Source organism: Schistocerca cancellata, chromosome 4, assembly GCF_023864275.1.
Source record: "Schistocerca cancellata isolate TAMUIC-IGC-003103 chromosome 4, iqSchCanc2.1, whole genome shotgun sequence".
Taxonomy (NCBI): Eukaryota; Metazoa; Arthropoda; class Insecta; order Orthoptera; family Acrididae; genus Schistocerca; species Schistocerca cancellata.
In genome coordinates this window covers 871404705-871415378 of record NC_064629.1, presented here as the reverse complement: position 1 = coordinate 871415378, position 10674 = coordinate 871404705, and the positions used below count along the sequence as shown (strand labels likewise).

The following is a 10674-nucleotide window of genomic DNA, read 5'->3' as shown; positions in this document are numbered from 1 at the left end:
TACGTACAGCACTTCCTCAGAGGCATGGTTGATTACGATGACATCTAAATAAGGCACATTTGAGTACTTCCACGTCACAGCGCTGTCTGTATTAGAATCTCTTTTGCAACGAAAATACAAGGTAGCTCAGTAATCACCGTGTACTTCTCCCACACAGTGAACCCAGGGTGAATATTCGAGTCCTCCGACACTGGAACTGTAACGCTGACTACTTGGGCTCGTCAAAAGCTGAGGATCTTTCGTCAGGTTAAGTAGCTGCTGCGGCTGCCATTTCCGGAGCCGACATTAATGACCGAATGGTTAGTATCTTGACTACATACAGTACCGCTTTCGGGTGACACCATAAACTAGGATGGTCAATCGGCTAGATAACTGCCTGTAGAGTGTTAGTCCCAGTGAGTCGAATTTCGCAGTATAGCGTTCTTCTTATGATAGACAAGCTTCTCTTCGGCTGACAAAAGGCCACTGCGTTCCATAACTTGACCTCATATGCACTCCATAAAACTGAGCAGGTAACAAATTATTGGAAATAAGGACTCTACGAAGGAAGCTTTCTTCAAATTTGTGACTTATCAGTCTATTTTCGAACAGAAATTTCTTTCAGAAAAGTATGTAACTATCTGTACTGGGTGGTTATAGTATTGTTTTGGAAAGAAAAACAGAACTTCCTTCTTATTGACCGCACCACACCTTTCACAATTTCCGCCGTTCCCTTGTCGAGAGGCCGTAACTACAAACCAGTGCCTTGCAATAATATAGTTAGCCGGAAAAATTTTCTCTCCGCTGCACGTTTTAGTAATACCCGAACCCTCAATGGCAATTTGGAATTTCGTATTACGGTACTGCGCAAAACATTAACTGATTTTCTTTTTTTTTTTTGTTATTGGCTCTCTCAGAATTAGTGCCCATTTCAGATGGCTGAGTTTTTCGAAATAACTTACTCTGAATGTTGGAGGGGAAATGATGCCACACAGTTACTGACCGTCAGACTGTGCGCCACTTTAAACTTCGTCCGCAGCTCGTGGTCTAGTGGCTAGTGTTGTTGCCTCAGGATCAAGGGGTCCCGGGTTCGAGTTCCGGCCGGGTTGGGGATTTTCTCTGCCTGGGGACTGGGTGTTTGTGTTGTCCTCATCATTTAATCATCATCACCATTCGTGATAGTGTAAAAAATAGGACTGTGAAAGAATTAGGACTTCGTACGGGCACTGATGGCCATGCAGTTGAGCGCCCCACAAACCAGACATCAGACTCTAAACTTCGCCGCAACGTCTTGTAAAGTGAGGGGTTGCGACATTTCTGCAAGTGGACTCCTTGTGTTTCAGACTGTCAAGCGCCGAGAGGTAAATAGCTTCTATGTATTGGACCTTTAGTACTGTCATTTCACGAGATAGCCCGACATCATCTGATCAAAATTATCGGGACACCGCTATGTAATGTGGAATTGATTCCTACATGTCACGAGGCAGGGGAATTGTGTTGTTAGTAGACGAGCAGTAATAGCAGAATGGGTCCCTCAGGGGAACTCGGTGACTTCGAACGTGGATTAGGCATCAGATGGCACCTGGGAAACAAAACCGTCAGGGACATTTCAACTCTTCTAAAGCTGTCCTAGACGACTGTTGGCGATGTGACTGTGAAATGGAAATGAGAAGGAACAACCAGAGCTAAACTAAGACCAGACAGGCGTCGTGTGCTGAAGGGGAGGAACCGTCGAGCACGGCGCAGGGTAGTTGTAAAGATATCGCATGAAATCAGCGGAAAGAATCACTCCTCATTTCCAAATTGCTACCAGCAGTCCAGTTAACAAAATACCTGTGCGTAGAGAGTTATAATAATGGGGTATAACAGTCGACCAGCTTCCTCGTAAGTTACGTTTCTGTAGTCAGAGCTAACCGACGCCTGAGGTGGTGTAACGAGCGACGTCACTAGAGAGTGGAAGACTGGAAACTAGTGATTTGGAGTGGTGAATCAAGCAACACACTGTGGCAATCCCATAGAAGGATTTGGGTATGCGCGAATGAACGAAGAACGTTATCTGTCATCATGTGTAGCGCCAGTTGTGAAGTATGGAAGAGATGGTGTTACTAACAGAAGTGTTTGGTCGCCTTATTATGTTTAAGAACGCGCTAAATGTGGAAAGATTTGAGCAAATTTTACAGCGTTGTGTAGTGTGAGACGATGATTGTTTGTATAACATGACTGACAATTTAGGGTAACACATCTTAATTTGACCACTCCTTAAATAGAACTGATCAGGAAAATTTATGCAGAAAAGATGGCGGAACCCTCTAACGGCGTTAAACCGAGGCCTGCACTCTTTTCGTTACGAGGAGGAAGTTGCGCAGCGTGTTGTGCTGTCACATAGTTTTCTCTTTCAAGTGGCTATAATATATAATTTTTCGTCCCTACATCTAAGCCAACAGACGAAATAGTCTACAACCTGGGTAAGTTGTACTGTACACTACGTAAATGTTGCTTAATAGTGACAACATATCGTACTCACCCTTGTGGCTGTAGCCTTCGTTATCCGTGCGTCCTTGGTGGAAATAAAAATAGCGTGTTGTACTTTAATGGACCACCAATATTTTTTTTTAGACTGCTTATTTGGAGTGGTTCATTTTAGGAAAAGAAATTCAAACCGAACTTTTCGAATTTCTAAATAATATTGAAATTAATTATTACTATGAGTACTGAAATTAAAGCTTCTGTTTCGTAATCAGTAAAGCCTATACTAATTATAATCTTTCTTTTCGTTATAGATAGTTTCAAAACGTAGTGAATACGCTATCTGGGAGGAAGACATGATGGGAAGAGTCTAACCGCCTACTGAAATGGTGAGATGTGGACGAATTGTGCAGCCCGCATGTAAATGTTCCGAAAGCCGCTTTGAAAATGCGTATTGATGGTGTTCATATTAACGTGGCACAAAATAAACAGTCTTCTGGAAGAAGTGTTGATTTTCCTGTTTAAGTAAAAAAAGACACGGTAACTCAGCTATTAACGTTGGAAAAAAACATTTTATGGAGTAACGAGACATGGCCTTCGATGTCCAGCGTTTGAAATATCGTAGTCGAACAATTTACCCCATACATTCAACCGGGAGCTGAAAATGGCTGGCGACAAGTGGTATAAGAAATTTATCTCTCGTCACTCTGAACTATCTCTACGTCAGCCTGGAGCAACCTCTATGGCCAGAGCTCGTGGATTACGCGAGGAGAAAGTTGATAATTTTTTTTTAATATACTAAAAAATATTTTTGATGAAAATAAATTGTATGCAACAGGAATGTTCAACTTAGGTGAAACTGAACTGTCCCCCGTTCAGAAACCTCAGAAAATATTAACACGGAAGAAAAAATATCATGTTGGTGCGACAACAAGTGGCAATAGAGGAAGCAGCATAAGGGCAGTTCGTTGCGTGAGTGCTACCGGGATGTTTGTGCCAACCATGCTTATGTTTAAGAGGCTCTGGTTTAAATTTGAGCTCTCAACAAGAGCACCTCCAAGAACTAAATTTGTATGCTCAGAAAGTGGCTGGACCTCCAAGTGAGACATTTGTGTAGTGGCTCGAACACTTTTCAGAAACTGTAAAACCGACAAAAGACAAGAGAGTTTTGCTTTAGCTGGTTGGGCACACTACACACATTAAGGACATCGCTGCAATTACCTTGGCAATAGCCGGCCGTTGTGGCCGAATGGGTCTAGGCGCTTCAGTCCGGAACCGCGCTGCTGCTACTGTCGCAGGTTAGAATCCTGCCTCGGGCATGGATGTGTGTGATGTCCTTAGGTTAGTTAGGTTTAAGTAGTTCTAAGTCTAGGGGAATGATGACATCAGATGTTAAGTCCCATAGTGCTTGGAGCCATTTGAACCATTTGAACCTTGGCAAGAGATAAGTGGGTCATTATGCTCTCGCTTAGTGCGCATATTACCCATCGCACGTAATCTTTGAATGTGGCCATTTTGAAGCTTCTCTCTGTGTTCCACGATCAGTCTTGTGACTCTTCGATGAAAGTTACCCTATTTCAGATAATTGAAATGCTCGGCAGTTCATATGGGCGAGCTGCAACAGCAGCCAATGCTGCAAAGGGGTTCAGAAGTGCTGGAATTCGGCCTGTTAATGGAACTGTGTTTGATGTCAGCACAACTTTTAGCAGACTCTTCAGCCAGCCAATGAAGACCAAAAATGTTCGTTTAGAGAAAAAATCGCGCAGTCGCAGATTTTTGCACAGGGCTGGGAGGGAGTGTCCTGAGAAACAAACCGAAAATCCTGGCCGGTGGGATGTGTGCTTTGGGGTGGGTATGGGTTTAAAGGTCACTTCAGAATGAGATTTTCACTCTGCAGCGGAGTGTGCGCTGATATGAAACTTCCTGGCAGATTAAAACTGTGTGCCCGACCGAGACTCGAACTCGGGACCTTTGCCTTTCGCGGGCAAGTGCTCTACCAACTGAGCTACCGAAGCACGACTCACGCCCGGTACTCACAGCTTTACTTCTGCCAGTACCTCGTCTCCTACCTTCCAAACTTTACAGAAGCTCTCCTGCGAACCTTGCAGAACTAGCACTCCTGAAAGAAAGGATATTGCGGAGACATGGCTTAGCCACAGCCTGGGGGATGTTTCCAGAATGAGATTTTCACTCTGCAGCGGAGTGTGCGCTGATATGAAACTTCCTGGCAGATTAAAACTGTGTGCCCGACCGAGACTCGAACTCGGGACCTTTGCCTTTCGCGGGCAAGTGCTCTACCAACTGAGCTACCGAAGCACGACTCACGCCCGGTACTCACAGCTTTACTTCTGCCAGTACCTCGTCTCCTACCTTCCAAACTTTACAGAAGCTCTCCTGCGAACCTTGCAGAACTAGCACTCCTGAAAGAAAGGATATTGCGGAGACATGGCTTAGCCACAGCCTGGGGGATGTTTCCAGAATGAGATTTTCACTCTGCAGCGGAGTGTGCGCTGATATGAAACTTCCTGGCAGATTAAAATTGTGTGCCCGACCGAGACTCGAACTCGGGACCTTTGCCTTTCGCGGGCAAGTGCTCTACCAACTGAGCTACTGAAGCACGACTCACGCCCGGTACTCACAGCTTTACTTCTGCCAGTACCTCGTCTCCTACCTTCCAAACTTTACAGAAGCTCTCCTGCGAACCTTGCAGAACTAGCACTCCTGAAAGAAAGGATATTGCGGAGACATGGCTTAGCCACAGCCTGGGGGAAGTTTCCAGAATGAGATTTTCACTCTGCAGCGGAGTGTGCGCTGATATGAAACTTCCTGGCAGATTAAAACTGTGTGCCCGACCGAAACTCGAACTCGGGACCTTTGCCTTTCGCGGGCAAGTGCTCTACCAACTGAGCTACCGAAGCACGACTCACGCCCGGTACTCACAGCTTTACTTCTGCCAGTACCTCGTCTTCTACCTTCCAAACTTTACAGAAGCTCTCCTGCAAACCTTGCAGAACAGGACTCCTGAAAGAAAGGATATTGCGGAGACATGGCTTAGCCACAGCCTGTGGGATGTTTCCAGAATGAGATTTTCACTCTGCAGCGGAGTGTGCGCTGATATGAAACTTCCTGGCAGATTAAAACTGTGTGCCCGACCGAGACTCGAACTCGGGACCTTTGCCTTTCACGGGCAAGTGCTCTACCAACTGAGCTACCGAAGCACGACTCACGCCCGGTACTCACAGCTTTACTTCTGCCAGTACCTCGTCTCCTACCTTCCAAACTTTACAGAAGCTCTCCTGCGAACCTTGCAGAACTAGCACTCCTGAAAGAAAGGATATTGCGGAGACATGGCTTAGCCACAGCCTGGGGGATGTTTCCAGAATGAGATTTTCACTCTGCAGCGGAGTGTGCGCTGATATGAAACTTCCTGGCAGATTAAAACTGTGTGCCCGACCGAGACTCGAACTCGGGACCTTTGCCTCTGCCAGGAAGTTTCATAAAGGTCACTTCTTTACGCTTTTTTCGAATAACTCGAAAACCACGGCTTTTGGCGAAAATGCTTCCCTGTACAAAATTAAACTACATTAATTTCCTACAATAAAGGTCTTATTCATTATTTCTCTAGGAATAATAATTACCGCGTTGCAGGGATCGAAATGTCGCAAATTATTAAAAATATTACTCTCACGGTATAAAATTAATGTTTATCTTTAAATGAAGTGGGTAAGAACAAATATTAAATGTGAGTACCACATCTAAGTGCAGTTCAGCCGTATCACGAGATAAACTGTGTCCTGGGGGTGTAACAGAATGAAGGCGGTGCGGTATGGGATGCCATCCCTTCGGCCGCTCTTCACGATACGCGGTTCACCAGTCACACTGCCGCGTTTCCTACAGCCGCCACCGCAGCAAGAGAGCGCTGCCACGAACGCTTATGCCACTGCCAATGATATGTAAAGCATTGTCTCTATTGAGCTCCAGCGGCAGGTCTACTTAAGTTCAAACATCGAAGCAAGAAGCCCATTTTTTAGTGTTTACCATTTCATAACATTGATAGACTTCTATAACGGCCAGGTCTCGTCATCTACGGTTTAGTCACTGTATTGAAGACTGACTGAATTGTAAACCTTTGTATCTGTATATACTTCATCATTAAAATCTATTGTTAAGAACCGACGCAGCAGCTGCAGTAATGTATTACTTTCAGTATTTGACATTAGATGTATAAAAAATTAATATCTGACTTCTCTGTCCACGAACCGCATTTGTTGCTCGCTCCTGTATCCACTAAAAAAAACCACGAAGCGTGCAAAGGAGGTTACAACACGGTGGGGCAGAAGCGCGAGGGAAGCTGGGTCGCCAGACTGTTCATGCAATTCCGTTCTTCATAGGTACTCAGACTGAAAGTCAAGCAGATAATTCCGCACTCTATCTATTATGAATCACTGGCAGACATACCCACGAAGTGTTTATTTTGCACAAAATGCGTTAATACTATATGGAACGCAGATATGAGTTACTAATAACAGTAATGCACTCTGAAAAATGTTCTGCACTCCTAGAGAAGGAACTGATTCTTCGTCATCCGATACGGCAGCTGTAATGTCCTTCCGGGAAAGGCCTCTTCCCCGTGTAACGGGACGTCCTCCTCTAGCCTTACTTTTCCTCAACAGTACTTGTCGAGACCTGTATTGTTTTTCGAATTTTTGACAGGTCAATATTATCTCAGCTGCTTTTCTGAAAACTTTGATATAATTTTATACGTAATATGTTACATTTCGCCGGCCGGTGTGGCCGAACGGTTCTAGACGCTTCAATCTGGAACCGCGCGACTGCTACGGTCGCAGGTTCGAATCCTGCCTCCGGCATGGATGTGTGTGGTGTACTTAGGTTAGTTAGGTTTAAGTAGTTCGAAGTTCTAGGGGACTGATGACCTCAGATGTTAAGTCCCATAGTTGTCAGAGCCATTTGAACCATTTGTTACATTTCAAGCTAACATTTATGAAAAGGAATTACTTTATTTTCGATGTTACAATCGATCAACACCAGCTCTGAATGTACAGTTGTAAGTAGGCTGTTTAGGTTTTTATGTTGGTAACGCCACGTAGTGCTCTATATGAAAATCAGTGACTGTGCTGTGTGCAGTCTGTGGCTGGTTGGCATTGTTGGAATATTCGCTATTGTAGTGTTGGACAGTTGGATGTGAACAGTGCGTAGAGTTGCACAGTTGGAGGAGAGCCGCCAGCAGTGGTGGATGTGGGGAGAGTGATGGCAGAATTTTGAGAGCGGACGATCTGGACGTGTGTCCACCAGAAAGAGTAAATTTGTAATATTGAATATCATGAACTGATATATATATATATATATATATATATATATATATATATATATATATATATATATATATATGATTACCTTTGACCATTATTAAGGTAAATACATTGTTTGTTCTCTATCAAAATCTTTCATTTGCTAACTACGCCTATCAGTAGCTAGTGCCTTCAGTAGTTAGAAACTTTTATTTAGCTGGCAGTATTGGCGCTCGCTGTATTGCAGTAGTTCGAGTAACGAAGATTTTTTTGAGGTAAGTGATTCTTGAAAGGTATAGGTTATTGTTAGTCAGAGCCATTCTTTTGTAGGGATTATTGAAAGTCAGATTGCGTTGCGCTAAAAATATTGTGTGTCAATTTAGTGTTGATCAGAATAAGTACAGAGAGAAATGTCTGAGTACGTTCAGTTCTGCCCAGCTGTTTGAAAATCAAATAACGTAAGGGGTTAACCAGTACAGTAATTGATACATTTTTCTAAGGGGATGTGTCATATGTCGACCCTTAGCCGAGGATTCCTCACTAAAATCTTCTGATTTTTTCTTGTAGTTTGTGTAATTAGAGTAGTCATTGTTTATTACTAGCGCGTAATTGTAGAGAGAATCTCCTTTGTAGTTGTAGTTTTTCATTGTTGTACAGTAAAACAGTTGTGGCATGCATGTTGTAACACCTCGGTTCAGTTTACAGTGATAAAAGCAACAGAAAGAATCCAGAATGAGATTTCCACTCTGCAGCGGAGTGTGCGCTGATATGAAACTTCCTGGCAGATTAAAACTGTAAGCCGGACCGAGACTCTAACTCGGGACCTTTGCCTTTCGCGGGCAAGAGCTCTACCAACTGAGCTACCCAAGCAAGACTCACGCCCCCTCCTTACAGCTTTACTCTTGCCAGTACCTCGCCTCCTACCTTCCAAAATTTACAGAGGCTCTCCTGCGAACCTTGCAGAACTAGCACTCCTGAAAGAAAGTCAGTTGGTAGAGCTCTTGCCCGCGAAAGGCAAAGGTCCCGAGTTCGAGTCTCGGTCCGGCACACAGTTTTAATCTGCCTGGAAGTTTCAATAGAAAGAATAATTTAAAATTAAGAATAGAATTTTTAGAGTGGAAAATAGTGTAGAATCAGAGTTCGGTAATTGCAGATCCAAATTATAGTATGTCAGCAAGTAGTTTAACGTCTAAGTACAGCAAAGCCACGGAAGTTCCGTCATGGAGAAGGCAGTGACGTTAAACTCTTGTGATGAAAAACCTATAAAAAGGCCTGATTGTCAATATTGCCGCCTTTTTCCCTTGATTGTTTCGTTAAAGGGCGGGGAACCCTTGTCAGTCAGCGAGACAATAATTAGATTGGACTTTATATCCGGCCGCGGTGGTCTAGCGGTTCCGGCGCTCAGTCCGGAACCGCGCGCATACTGCGGTCGCAGGTTCGAATCCTGCCTCGGGCATGGATGTGGGTGGTGTCCTTGGGTTAGTTAGGTTTAAGTAATTCTAAGTTCTAGGGGATTGATGACCACAGATGTTAAATCCCATAGTGCTCAGAGCCATTTGAACCATTTTTTTGGACTTTATAATGTTAAGATTCACGATAAACTGTTAGAATACTACGGAGATTAAAAGTGATGTAGTGTACGATCTCTGACTGTTGGTAGCAACGGAGTATTAGGGGATTTCAGGACTTTAGTGCTAGATTCGATCTTTACGGACATATAGACGACAGAAACTCAAATTAACAGCTGATACCAGTGAATTCAGAGGTAGCAGTATTCAGATATTAACGTGTGGACTTTTGAAAGTGTCGTGTGCCGTCAGTTGCGATTCTGGACGTAGAACGCGTGCATATCGGCATTTGCGGACTATTTAGAGAACCATTAAAGCACAAAACGACGATACACACAGAACACGAGGCGTAGATCTCCGGCGCGCGAATGTTCACTAACCGTGTACGAGTCCGGGGACCTGCCAAGAAAGGAGGAGGGGGGTGGGAGAGGGAGAGAGAGAGGGAGAGGGAGAGGGAGAGGGAGAGGGGAGAGCAGATGCCAAGGGCAGGGTAGACGGGTGGAAGGGAGGAAGGGGGAGGGGAAGCCCGGGGGAAGAGGGGAGGAGGGAGGAGACAGGGGAAAAGGAAAGAGAAGGGAAGGAAAGAGAAGGGAGGGAGGGTGCCGAAAGGAAGGGACACAGGAAGTGAGGGGGAGGATCAAAGTTGGTAGGAGGGGTAGATGGAGGGGAGGAGGACATCATCAGGGAGGGGGAGCTGGCGGAAACCACCTTGGGAGAGGGTAAGGAGGGTGCAGAGATGGAGACCGGGTGGGACGTGGGAATACAGGCGCGGCAGCGGGCGGGGGTGGAAGAGGCTCGAGGAGATGAGTGGGTGAGGAGGATCAAGTTTACGGGAGGTGTACAGGATCCGTATCCTTTCAAGGAAAAGGAGGAGGTGGGGGAAGGGGATGAGATCGTACAGGATCCGCGTGGGGGAGGGGAGACGGATGCGATAGGCGAGGCGAAGAGCATGGCGTTCAAGGATTTGGAGGGATTTGTAAAAGGTAGGGGGGGGGGGCGGAGATCCAAGCCGGATGGGCATAACAAAGGATACGGCGGATGAGGGACTTATAGGTGTGGAGGATGGTGGAGGGGTCCAGACCCCACGTACGGCCAGAGGGGAGCTTGTGGAGACTGAGTCGGGCGCGTGCCTTGGCTTGGAGTATCCGGAGGTGGGAAGTCCAGGAGAGGCGACGGTCGAGGGTGCGCCAAGGTACTTAAGGGTGGGAGTGAGGGCGATAGGACGGCCATAGATGGTGAGATAGAAATCAAGGAGGCGGAAGGAAGGGGTGGTTTTGCCTACAATGATCGCCTGGGTTTAGGAGGGATTGACCTTGAGCAACCACTGGTTGCACCAAGCGGTGAACCGGTCA

The 10674-nt window shown here is 45.5% G+C and overlaps 1 non-coding gene across 1 annotated transcript; it reads right to left on the bottom strand.

The window, feature by feature from the left end:
* Window positions 1-5589: 5589 nt before the first annotated feature.
* On the bottom strand, window positions 5590-5664 carry Trnas-uga (transfer RNA serine (anticodon UGA)). Its single transcript has one exon. It is a non-coding gene; the product is annotated as a tRNA-Ser (tRNA).
* Window positions 5665-10674: the final 5010 nt, after the last annotated feature.